Source organism: Trachypithecus francoisi, unplaced genomic scaffold (genome assembly GCF_009764315.1).
Source record: "Trachypithecus francoisi isolate TF-2019V2 unplaced genomic scaffold, Tfra_2.0 Lachesis_group2, whole genome shotgun sequence".
Lineage (NCBI taxonomy): Eukaryota > Metazoa > Chordata > Mammalia > Primates > Cercopithecidae > Trachypithecus > Trachypithecus francoisi.
The window spans coordinates 21,321,029-21,333,184 of NW_022681465.1; the positions used below are offsets into that span (position 1 = coordinate 21,321,029).

The window sequence follows — 12,156 nt, forward strand, 5'->3', positions numbered from 1 at the left end:
GTATAATATATACACTTTTTATTTCATTGAAGATGTGGTAGGATACCTGCCATTTAAGGAAATAAATAGAAGATTTAAAATTCCAACAAATGAGTAAAAAGAAATTCAGTACCCAAGAATCGGGCTGGCCCAGCACCACATTGAAGTAGGCTATGGTTTATGAAGAGCCTTACTCCTTTTACATTCGCTCATGCTCCAACACAAGGCTAGCAGTAGAAATGCTTGAATTCTTGTTGGGTTGCCAAGGGGACTCAGGAGTTGACCAAGGGAACTATTTGGCTCCGTGAGGAATGGATACCTCAGGATGCTTCCTGAACAGGGCCTAGTCAGGCAGTGGTCTGGACGTGTGTGGTCATGGTCACCTCATGAAAATGTGTGACCGGTGGCTCTCAGGAAAAATACCAAGTCTGGATCATCCATGTGGCAGCTTTGCATGGGGAGGTAACAGCTCTGAATTGAAATTGAACTGCATCCTACATGCTTTACCACAGCAGTGATGAGAGTGATCAGTGCATGTGGTATGAATGGTAGGTTTAAAGAAAAGAGAGTGTTTTATGCTCAGTGTTTCCTTTATCCTTGGGCTACTCAAGCTGGACAATAGGTAACCATTGTTTTCAAGGAATCAACGCAACTTTGCTGGCTTGGTTTGTGGTTTGTTTCATCCCGAATTATGAGCATGTTTTGGTCTGGAAACTTGGCTTGTCTCATAATACATTCCCTTTCTGTAATTTTTTAAATTTTTTATTTCCATAGGTTTTTGGAGAACATGAGGTATTTGGTTACATGAGTAAGTTCTTTAGTGGTGATTTGTGAGATTTTGGTGCACACATCACCCGAGCAGTATACACTGAACCCAGTTTGTAGTCTTTTACCCCTCACACCTTTCCCACTCTCTCCCCTAGAGTCCCCAAAGTCCATTATATCATTCCTATGCCTTTGCATCCTCATAGCTTAGCTACCACATAAAAGTGAGGACATAAGATGTTTGGTTTTCCTTTCCTGAGTTCCTTCACTTAGAATAATAGTCTCCAATCCCATCCAGGTTGTTATGAATGTCATTAATTCATTCCTTTTTTATGGCTGAGGAGTGTTCCATCACATATATGTATTTAAGCATATATATACACATATGCATCGCATATCTATCTATCTATCTATCTATACCACAGTTTATTCACTCATTGATAGGAATTTAGGCTGGTTCCACATTTTTGCAAATGCTAACTGTGCTGTCATAAACGTGTGTGCAAGTATCTTTTTTGAATAATGACTTCTTTTCTTCTGGGTAGATACCCAGTAGTGGGATTGCTATATCAAATGGTAGTTCTACTTTTATGGATTTTGCTTGTTTTTCATTAAAAGATAATATTTTTGATCACTATAGTTTGTCAGTGTTGGATTGTTTCCACTTTGAAATTCCTAAACTTTTTCCCTTCATAATGTTAAAACAAGTCATGTTAGAGGCCCTTTCAATATGAAAGGTTTGTAGTTAAGATATTATATATATTTTATTGTTTATAATAAAAATCATCTAGGCAAAAGAAGTGCCAGGTGTTAATTTTAATATTTTGCACAATATCTATTTTCCCATGATGTGTTAACACCTACAATTTCACTAAATGTGGATGTTATTTTCTATCAAGATTTTGGAGCCTAGGGAGCTATGTGTTCTTTTTGTTTATTTTTGTTCTTATTTCCCTGAAGCACAAGAGTACATGGCCTTCAGTGCAAAAAACTCAGTCCAGTTCTGATGTTTATTATACTTGCTTGCCTCTTGGCTATATAACTTCTGAGTACAAATCATTGAACTCCCTAATGAAGTATTGTAGAGAATAAATTAAAAATGAATAAAGGAAAGTACTTCTTCTTCAAGGAGGTTCATGAAAAGGACTCTAACAAGTATGCTGGAATTTAGGTTTCTTATGAGTTTAAGATTATACCACTAGCCTGGGAAAGAATTTCCAGAACGCTAATGAAGAAACAATGGCTTCTTAAAATATCTAACCAAGATCAAGTAGAGTAAGTTTAATGAACAGGACTAAACAAACTGATGGCAATATATTGGAGTGACTTTTTGTTTAACATTTTGCTGTTTTTTTACATTTTTTGTTTTCCAGATTTGAGAAAACTTTTTAAAAGCTATCTATAGCATACGGCAATTTGGTCAAGTTTACTTTTATAAATAAAAATGGAAATATTTATTTTTCCTTCCTACCTGAACCTGCAGTCTTCAGAGAGCTCTTGTTGATATTTTTATTTTATGGCAACATAGTTATTTGCATAAATTCAATAAAAATCTATTCTCTTTGTAACAGGATACAATTAGAAACATTGGTTGTATTATGAAGATTTTGACTTGAATGTCATACTTGAGAATATGCATAGAACACCTAGCTTCAAGGATTCTCAAGCTCACAGTGAGTGAATAAACATTTTTACTTCTTGACAGGCCAGGAACCTCAAGATATGTTGGAGACCTCAAGAAGAGAGAAATTCATGCAAATTTGTAGGTACTGCAGCCAAAGTCTGATGCTTGCCCTCATTTGACCTCTGACCCTTGCAAGGCTTTTAAAAGTCTAATCTGAGATTTCTTGCCAAAAGTTCCAGCAAAATAAACTTAAAAACAGCCCATGTTCCATCACTTTTCTTGTGACACTGTTGTCAATAATAATGCCAAGTTTAATGAGAATAAACTTATTCAGCAGACAAATTAGTCTTACTCTGATTATCTTTATAGAAACAGGGATGATTGTAGAAAGAAAAATTATATTTCTGAAGAAAAACTGCAGTACACCTGTTATTAGATTGTAGTTTTCTTTGTTGTTTTTAAGCTTTTGTTAGTTTTTGTTATCTATCTATAAATTAAACAGGGTATTTAATTATTCTAATTAATCCAACATCTGGCTATGATTATCCAACTAAGAACATAGACTGTCCTATTCCTAAAGTCCTATAGGTTGGAGCTAGAAAACTCCACGTAAATTTCGAGAGACAAATCTTGTGGCTGTTGTGTGGGCTACAAAGAGAATTGACTAAAATGACCCATGCTATAACCAGGAATATTCAAACCGCAAACCAGAGTAAGAAGTTGATGACTTCACACTGTGGAAAGCTTTTCCTAAGGCACTGTAAAAAAAAATGGACTCTTATCCTTCTTATTTTTTTCATGCTTATGCCTACATTTTTCACTTGGCAGGATAACACTGTGGTTAGAATTTCACATTCAGTAGCTTCTGTAACTGAATGAAATTTTGGATCTGTCATGTCAAACCCACATCTTTACATGACCTAAGGGATCCTTTAGTCCACCCAGTGGGTAACTATGGCAACATCCCTAATGACTTATTTGCCACCTTGGGTTTCATTGCAGGCTTCACTGCAAAGGCTACTGCCACCCAGCAGTGCTCATTAAAGTATCTTGCTGAGCAGCCACTGAGAACAGAACAGAACAGAATGAGATAACTCTCAGTTATCTACTGGTTGAACAAGAAGTGTCTGTGCCATTGCTAATAACTACATGCTGTACCTGAATATATTTCTCTGGGGAAATCGAGACCTAATTGCATAAAATAGCAAGACAGGCTTTATGGCTACAACAGATCTCACTCAGTCTTGCCTAGTCTTTTGATTCATTAGTTGGCTGCCTTTGGGTCCATGTCATAGACAATATTATCATGTTACTATTAATTTTGTACCGCATCATTCTTTTTAAACTGTTTATCTGTTTCCAGTCCAACCTCTGCAGAAATGATGCATCTAACAGAATAACACTTGTCCAGAACTTCCAAATGGTAGTCAATGCCTATGGAACTGACACAATTGAACTTAGCAATGAAATCCAGGCAGATTTATTCTGAGAGCCACTCCTTCTGAACTTCTTTGTTTCTTAAATGTGACTAAAAAGGTTTTGACATCTGCTCTTAGTTGCTGGCCATTTGTCTCTGATGCAGGATCAGACTAACTAGAAAAGGTTCACTCCAGCACCAAGAAACAATCAAAACCTAACTACAGGCTGATTAATCAGCAACGCTTTCAGAAAAAAATTCTTGGTCAAAATGGAGAAATGTGAAAGTTACCAACAAAGAAATTGACTCACTTAAGTCAAACCACAACAAAATGGAGCCGGGAGAATATAAAGGAAGGTCCTTCATGCATGGATGCCTCTAAAAGAATTATCACAAGGACTATCTGAAAACTACAAAAATTTTAGATACAACACTTCTATGAAGATATCTTCCCAGCAATAGCCAGTATCACCAATGAGTATTTGTCCATACCAGCAACAAGCTTCTGGGGTCAAAGAGGTTTATTTTAAAATAACTTCCATGAACTTCACCTTTTTTTTTCTTTATTACTTCTTCAAAAAAAACAAGAAAGAAAAAACACAAACAAAAGGGATATATGTGCAGAACGTGCAGGTATTGTTACGTAGGTATACATGTGCCATGGTGGTTTGCTGCACCCATCAACCCATCATCTAAGTTCCCTCCACTCAACCCCCAACCCCCAACAGGCCCCAGTGTGTGTTGTTTCCCTCTGTGTGTCCATGTGTTCTCAATGTTCGACTCCCACTTATAAGTTAGAAGATGCAGTGTTTGGTTTTCTGTTCCTGTGTTAGTTTGCTGAGGATGATGGCTTCCAGTTTCATCCATGTTTCTGCAAAGGGCATGATCTCATTCCTTTTTATAGCTGCATGGTGTATATGTAGCACATTCCATGGTGTATATGTAGCACATTTCCTTTATCCAGTCTATCAGCAATGGGCATTTGGGTTGGTTCCATGTCTTTGCTATTGTAAATAGTGCTGCAATAAACATACATATGTATGTTCCTTTATAGTACAGTGATATATATTCCTTTGGGCATATACCTAGCAATGGGATTGCTGAGTCAAATGGTATTTCTGGTTCTAGATCCTTGAGAAATGCCCATACTGTCTTCCACAATGGTTGAACTAATTTACATTCCCACCAACAGTGTAAGAGGGTTCCTATTTCTCCATATCCTCTCCAGCATTTATTGTTTCCTGACTTTTTAATAGTCTCCATTCTAACTGGCGTGAGATGGCATCTCATTGTGGTTTTCATTTGCATTTTTCTGATGATCAGTGATGTTGAGCTTCTTTCATATATTTGTTGGCCACGTAAATGTCTTTTTTTGAGAAGTGTCTGTTCATAGCCTTTGCCTGCTTTTTGATGGTGTTGTTAGTCTTTTTCTTGCAAGTATGTTTAAGTCCCTTATAAATTCTGGATATTATATCATTGTCAGATGGGTAGATTGCAAACATTTCCTCCCATTCTGTAGGTTGCTTGTTCACTTTGATGATAGTTTCTTTTGCTGTGCAGAAGCTCTTTAGTTTAATTCTATCCCATTTGTCAATTTTGGCTTTTATTGCAATTGCTTTGGCATTTTTGTCATGAAGTATTTGCCCACCATGCCTATGTCCTGAATGTTGTTGCCTACGTTTTCTTCTATGATTTTTCTGGTTTTGGGTTTTACATTTAAGTCTTTAATCCATCTTGAGTTAATTTTTGTATAAAGTGTAAGGAAGGGGTCTAGTTTCAGTTTTCTGCATATGGCTAGCCAGATTTCCCATGCTATTCCTGAATATGAGATCCTTTCCCCATTGCTTGCTTCTGTTAGGTTTGTCGAAGATCAGGTGGTTGTAGATGTGTGGTGTATTTCTGAGGTGTATGTTCACCTTCATTGGTCTATATGTCTGTTTTGGTACCAGTTCCATGCTATTTTGGTTACTGAGGCCCTGTATTAATGAAGTCAGGTAGTGTGATGCCTTCAGCTTTATTCTTTATGCTTAGGATTGTCTTGGCTATATCGGGTCATCTTTGATACCATATGAAATTTAAAATAGGTTTTTCTAATTCTGTGAAGAATGTCAATGGTAATCTGATGGGGAACTTCACCTTTTACCCCTAAGAAAGCTTTGACTCCCCCAGCTTTTTCAAATGTGCCTATGGTTCACTACGATACACATATCCCAAATCACAGTTCCTTGCTCTTCCCAGATAAACTATTTTGAAAAGTCAGTCTCTCTGCTGTTTATTTTAATAATTTTTAATAGAAGTACATCTTTCTTAAAAGCATAGCCAAAATTGTAAGTATATTCACAATAATAATAATTAGGAAACAAATGATCATTGCTTTGATTTTAAGAATTATGAATTTCTTTAATTTTTCAAGTTGAAATACAGAACATATTCTATTTAGTTACCAATTTACTTCTGTATTTCTAATGAGACAATTTACTTTGGTAAGAAATTTCAAGGAACATGTGGCATATATATATATTTGGTCAATGTTCCTTGACCCAAAGTATTAAGGCTGGGTTGTATTTAATTCAGTGACTAAATAATTTAGTCAGGTTATTCAATAAATTAATGAGGTAATTATCTATAAATTGTTATAATCTGTAAATCTATAAATCATATGTAAAATTTTATTATAAAAAGCAAATGAGTCTTTCTAACAATAGCTAGTTCCAACAATACATTAACTTCAATTGTAGTTAGCAAGTCCATTATTACATTTCTAAATATTGAAGTCTGTGCAGTAGTTAATGAACTTTTAGTCAATTATTGAGAAAAAAAAAATTTCTTAGTACAGTAAAAGATATAAAAAACATGATTGAACTCAATTTCTCTTTTTTAAAAAATCACTGATTTCTTGGTCAAACTTTTGTCTCTTTTTGAACTTTTGAACTTTGTGGCCATGTGAAATGGCACTCTGAAACTTCTAGTAGACTCAAATTGAGGTAACTTTCTTGCTCACAACAATTTTATGTCCAGTTCCTAATATAAGCCATCATTTCTAACACATGCCGTGGTTCCAAGTTTGAACTAATGTTAATACCACCTGCCCCTACATGACTGAGTCTGAGCACATCCCTGGGCCACATCAAGCACCATGGCAGATTAATCTTTCCTCATGGTTTTAACAGGCAAACTGAGGGAAAAAAAAAAACTGTCTCCTCCAACTTTGGTTATGAGTGAGTTTCCTACCTTTTAATGGTGAAAAATAAACGTATCTGTCATGTAGAAAATAACATCGCACTCATATGGAAGCAGAGGTGAGAAGTGAAGCCTTAGTCACTATGGAGTCCTATCCCTGGTTCCAGTTGCCAGGTCCCTTGAGCTGTTCCACTTCCTAGAGAGCACCCTTTGAATCTTGATATCTCCAGTATCTTCCAGTTACACCTCATTTAGCCTAAAGGTCTTTTGGTTAGAAGTGTTAGCAATCGAAAGAGCTCTGACTAAAAATGCTACTCTATCAAACTAGTTAATTTCATTTTAATTTTAATTTAGTTGGCATAATTAGGTGGTAGACCTAGTGACTTCAAAAATGTAGAGAATCAGCACCAGATTATAACATGACCAACAAAACATCATCCTAGAGTTACTTATAAATTACAAAAGAAAATTAGAAGTGCAAAAACTTGAACCACAAATGTAATTTAGTATCAGAAATAATGGGACAACTTGGCATGTACCTTCCGATGTGTGATAAATAATACACCACTTGTAAAGTATTCCATACAAATGTTTAACCTAAAGGTGGTTATACCTCTAAGCCTAATATCCAGTTTGCAAGAAATACAGGAACACATGGCAAGTTACTCCACACCAGCAGGAAATTATGAAACAAATACAGGATGTAGAACATTCTATGCAATAATAACCAACCTGAACTTCAAAAAGTCAATATTGGTTTAAAAAGTGGTGAGATTGTTATAGATAAAAAGATAAAATGATATGATGACTTACCAAACAAATATAAAATATGAAATTGATGAGGTACTATTTTTTAGAAATATATAAGAGAGAATTGTGAACAAGTAGGAAAAGTTGGATATAGAGAAGACATTATATAATATTATGGAATTAGTATTAATTTTCATAGTTGTTAAAATGATTATTGTTAGTGTTTTCACAGTTTGGGATACTGAAAAGACTCATAAGACTCTGTAGAGCATACGCACACGAGGCTTTTACTAAAGCAGCAGAGGATGATGGAGTAAAAGGAAACAAGGGCAGGCAAGCACCAGAGGCTCCGGCAAACATTTCAGGTGCTTCTATCCAAGGTTGCAAGGGTGTGTGTGTGTGTGTGTGTGTTGTGTGTTGTGTATGTGTGTTTGGATAGGACATACTTCATCTCTGGAATACAATCCATCAAGATTTTGCGAGGAATTTTGACTTAGAAGGAAAGTCTCCCAAATTTCCAGGTGAACCTTTTTTCAGGCTGCATGCCTGGTTATACCAGGTGTAAGCCATCTATACTCAAACTAGCCACAGGAGTTTCAAACTTTAAACAGCCTGTGTTTAATCTTGCCCTCATTTTGGCCAAGAATCAGTACCAGACTTTCAGATGTTCTGGGAGATAATTATAGAGCTGTTTCAGTCCAGCAGTAAAAAATAAATCTTACCCATTGGCACTGTGGGAGAGTGCCCTAATTTATTGGAATTTCATGCTGAAAAGTTTTGGGCCAAAATAGTCAAATATCCATGACTCTACTATCTAAAGAGATATTTAGAGAGTGAAATGAGTAATATATGGTAATATGTTAGCAATTACTAAATATAGATGGATATTATATTAATCTTGTGTGAAATATTATTTTAAATTTTCATTATGTCTGAAAAATCTTCATAATAAAAATAAGGAAAATCAATAAAGACTCCTGTTGAGTTGTTCTGTGATCTTAGTACAGGACATTATTTTAAAATTATTCAAAAGAAAATATTTTGGTATTTAATAGATTACATACTTATATGAAATCTTAGCAACCTCACATATTTCAAATTCTCTTTTCTAGATACAATAATACTGCAGTGTACTTACACACATATTATATATATAATATACAATGTCTAAATTTTTGTATAATGTGAATATATAATATATGAATGTAATATTCATATATAATATTAATATGTATATTGTATAGTCATGTTCTAAAGTTCATGTATTAAATTGAGTCAAATCTGTTTATCATTCCTCCCTCTCTCCCTCCTTCCCTTCCTCCCTTCCTTCTTTCCTTCCTTCCTTCCTTCCTTCCTTCTCCCCTTCCTTCCTTCCTTCCTTCCTTCTCCCCTTCCTTCCTTCCTTCCTTCCTTCTCCCCTCCTTCCTTCCTTCTTCTCCCCTTCCTTCCTTCCTTCCTTCCTTCTCCCCCTTCCTCCTTCCTTCCTTCCTTCTCCCCTTCCTTCCTTCCTTCCTTCCTTCCTTCTCCCCTTCCTTCCTTCCTCCTTCCTTCCTTCTTTCCTCCTTCCTTCTCCCCTTCCTTCCTTCCTTCCTTCTTTCCTTCCTTCCTTCCTTCTCCCCTTCCTTCCTTCCTTCCTTCCTTCCTCCCTCCCTCCTTCCCTTCCTTCCTTCCTTCCTTCCTTCCTTCCTCCCTCCCTCCTTCCTTCCTTCCTTCCTTCCTTCCTTCCTCCCTCCCTCCTTCCCTTCCTTCCTTCCTTCCTTCCTCCCTCCCTCCTTCCCTTCCTTCCTTCCTTCCTTCTTTCCTTCCTTCCTTCCTTCCTTCCTCCCTCCCTCCTTCCCTTCCTTCCTTCCTTCTTTCCTTCCTTCCTTCCTTCCTTCCTTCTCCCCTTCCTTCCTTCCTTCCTTCCTTCTTTCCTTCCTTCCTTCTCCCCTTCCTTCCTTCCTTCCTTCTCCCCTTCCTTCCTTCCTTCCTTCTTTCCTTCCTTCCTTCTCCCCTTCCTTCCTTCCTTCCTTCCTTCTCCCCTTCCTTCCTTCCTTCCTTCTCCCCTTCCTTCCTTCCTTCCTTCTTTCCTTCCTTCCTTCTCCCCTTCCTTCCTCCTTCCTTCCTTCCTCCCTCCCTCCTTCCCTTCCTTCCTTCCTTCCTTCCTTCCTTCCTCCTCCCTCCTCCTTCCCTTCCTCCTTCCTTCCTTCCTTCCTCCCTCCCTCCTTCCCTTCCTTCCTTCCTTCCTTCCTTCCTTCCTCCCTCCCTCCTTCCCTTCCTTCCTTCCTTCCTTCTCCCCTTCCTTCTTTCCTTCCCTCTCTCCTTGCTTCCTTCCCTCCTCGCTTCCTTCTTTCCTTCCTTCTTTTTGTTAACTTAGCCATACTGCAGACAGTTACTTTGTGCCAAATACTGGACAATGTTCACAGAGGCATTGAAGAATAAAAAATTGTCCCTAGCCTCTACCAGCTTACCACTTGATGGAAGTTATTTCTAATTTAATTGATGGAATGTAAAGAAACCTGGCTTTTTAAGAGATCATACCTTTAATAACAAAATCAGATGAATATGTTTTTTTATATTTAAAAATAAAGAGTATAATGTTTTCACATATATGCGCTGTTCAAGCTCAACAGTTGTTATCTGAAACTCCTGAGACTGGAATTTATAACAGATCATATACTCAGAAACACTCATAGAGTTTGGGATAGAACTCATGCTAAAATATGTATTTCTGGGACATCACCAAACCTCGCCCAGAGTCAGGCGTGTAAACCAGCCGGAGCGGCGGCAGCAGCGGCAGGACCTCCGTGGCGCCGGGAGTAGCGACCCCGAGGGAGCGCAGGGCGACGCTGGCTGCGGGGACCCGGTGCCTGTGAGAGGTACTAGGTTTTGACAAGCTTGCATCATGCGTGAGTATAAGCTAGTCGTTCTTGCCTCAGGAGGCATTGGAAAGTCTGCTTTGACTGTACAATTTGTTCAAGGAATTTGTGTAGAAAAATATGATCCTACGATAGAAGATTCTTATAGAAAGCAAGTTGAAGCAGATGCACAACAGTGTATGCTTGAAATCTTGGACACTGCAGGAAGGGAACAATTTACAGCAATGAGGGATTTGTACATGAAAAATGGACAAGGATTTGCATTAGTTTATTCCATCACAGCACAGTCCACATTTAATGATTTACAAGACCTGAGAGAGAACACATTCTTCGAGTTAAAGACATTGATGATGTTCCAGTGATTCTTGTTGGTAATAAGTGTGACTTGGAAGATGAAAAAGTTGTAGAGAAGGAACAAGGTCGAAATCTAGCAAGACAATGGAACAACTGTACATTCTTAGAATCTTCTGCAAAATCAAAAAGAAATGTTGAGATCTTTTATGACCTAGTGCAGCAAATTAATAGAAAACCTCCAGTGCCTGGGAAGGCTCGCAAAAAGTCATCATGTCAGCTGCTTTAATATACTAAATGCATTGTAGCTCTGAGATAGGTTTGAAGAACTGTTGCCCAATTCAACAGTGCCAGCATTCCAACTTTGTTAAACCTACCAACATCTTAAATGAACTTTCCTGTGGTGGTACCCTTTAAGAGGCAGGTGAAAGGTACTATATCAGTTTGCACATTCTAATCACTTTCCAGTATCACAAGAGAGATTTTTACTTATATAATAGTCCTAGAGTATGCAGCTGGTAAAACCAGAGGCTACATCCAGTATTACTGCTAAGAGTCATTCTTCATCCACCAATGTTGTACGTGTATGAAAATGGTGTACTGTATACTTTAACATGCCCCATACTTTATATTGAGGAGTACAATAATGTAAATCCTAAAAGCACCACTATTTTTAGCATAATAAAAGAAAGTCCAAAGAACTCCTATATAGACTACTCCAGATAACTTCGCTTCTTTGATACTTGTAGCTTATTGTAATTTTTTTTAAGAAATTCAGGGTCGGGCCGGGCGCGGTGGCTCAAGCCTGTAATCCCAGCACTTTGGGAGGCCGAGACGGGCGGATCACGAGGTCAGGAGATCGAGACCATCCTGGCTAACACGGTGAAACCCCCCCTCTACTAAAAATACAAAAAACTAGCCGGGTGAGGTGGCGGCGCCTGTAGTCCCAGCTACTGGGGAGGCTGAGGCAGGAGAATGGCGTGAACCCGGGAGGCGGAGCTTGCAGTGAGCTGAGATCTGGCCACTGCACTCCAGCCTGGGTGACAGAGCAAGACTCCGTCTCAAAAAAAAAAAAAGAAAGAAATTCAGGGTCATTATTATTGTACAAAATAAGCGCTTTGATTAACACAGCTATATAGGTTTTTTAATTTTTAAAAAACCTATGGAGACAGTGATCTTGTTTTTAAAATATGATAGTTCTTTCAGTATAATGTCTTAAAGACGTTGCCTTTAATATCTGTTGGGAAGGAAATGTCCAGACTTTTCAAATCTCTTATTATATGTTTCCTTTT

The 12,156-nt window shown here is 37.7% G+C and overlaps 1 pseudogene; it reads left to right on the top strand.

Moving 5' to 3' along the window:
- The first annotated feature begins 10,435 nt into the window (after positions 1 to 10,435).
- LOC117064788 lies at positions 10,436 to 11,638 on the top strand (annotated as a pseudogene).
- The last annotated feature ends 518 nt before the right edge of the window (positions 11,639 to 12,156 follow it).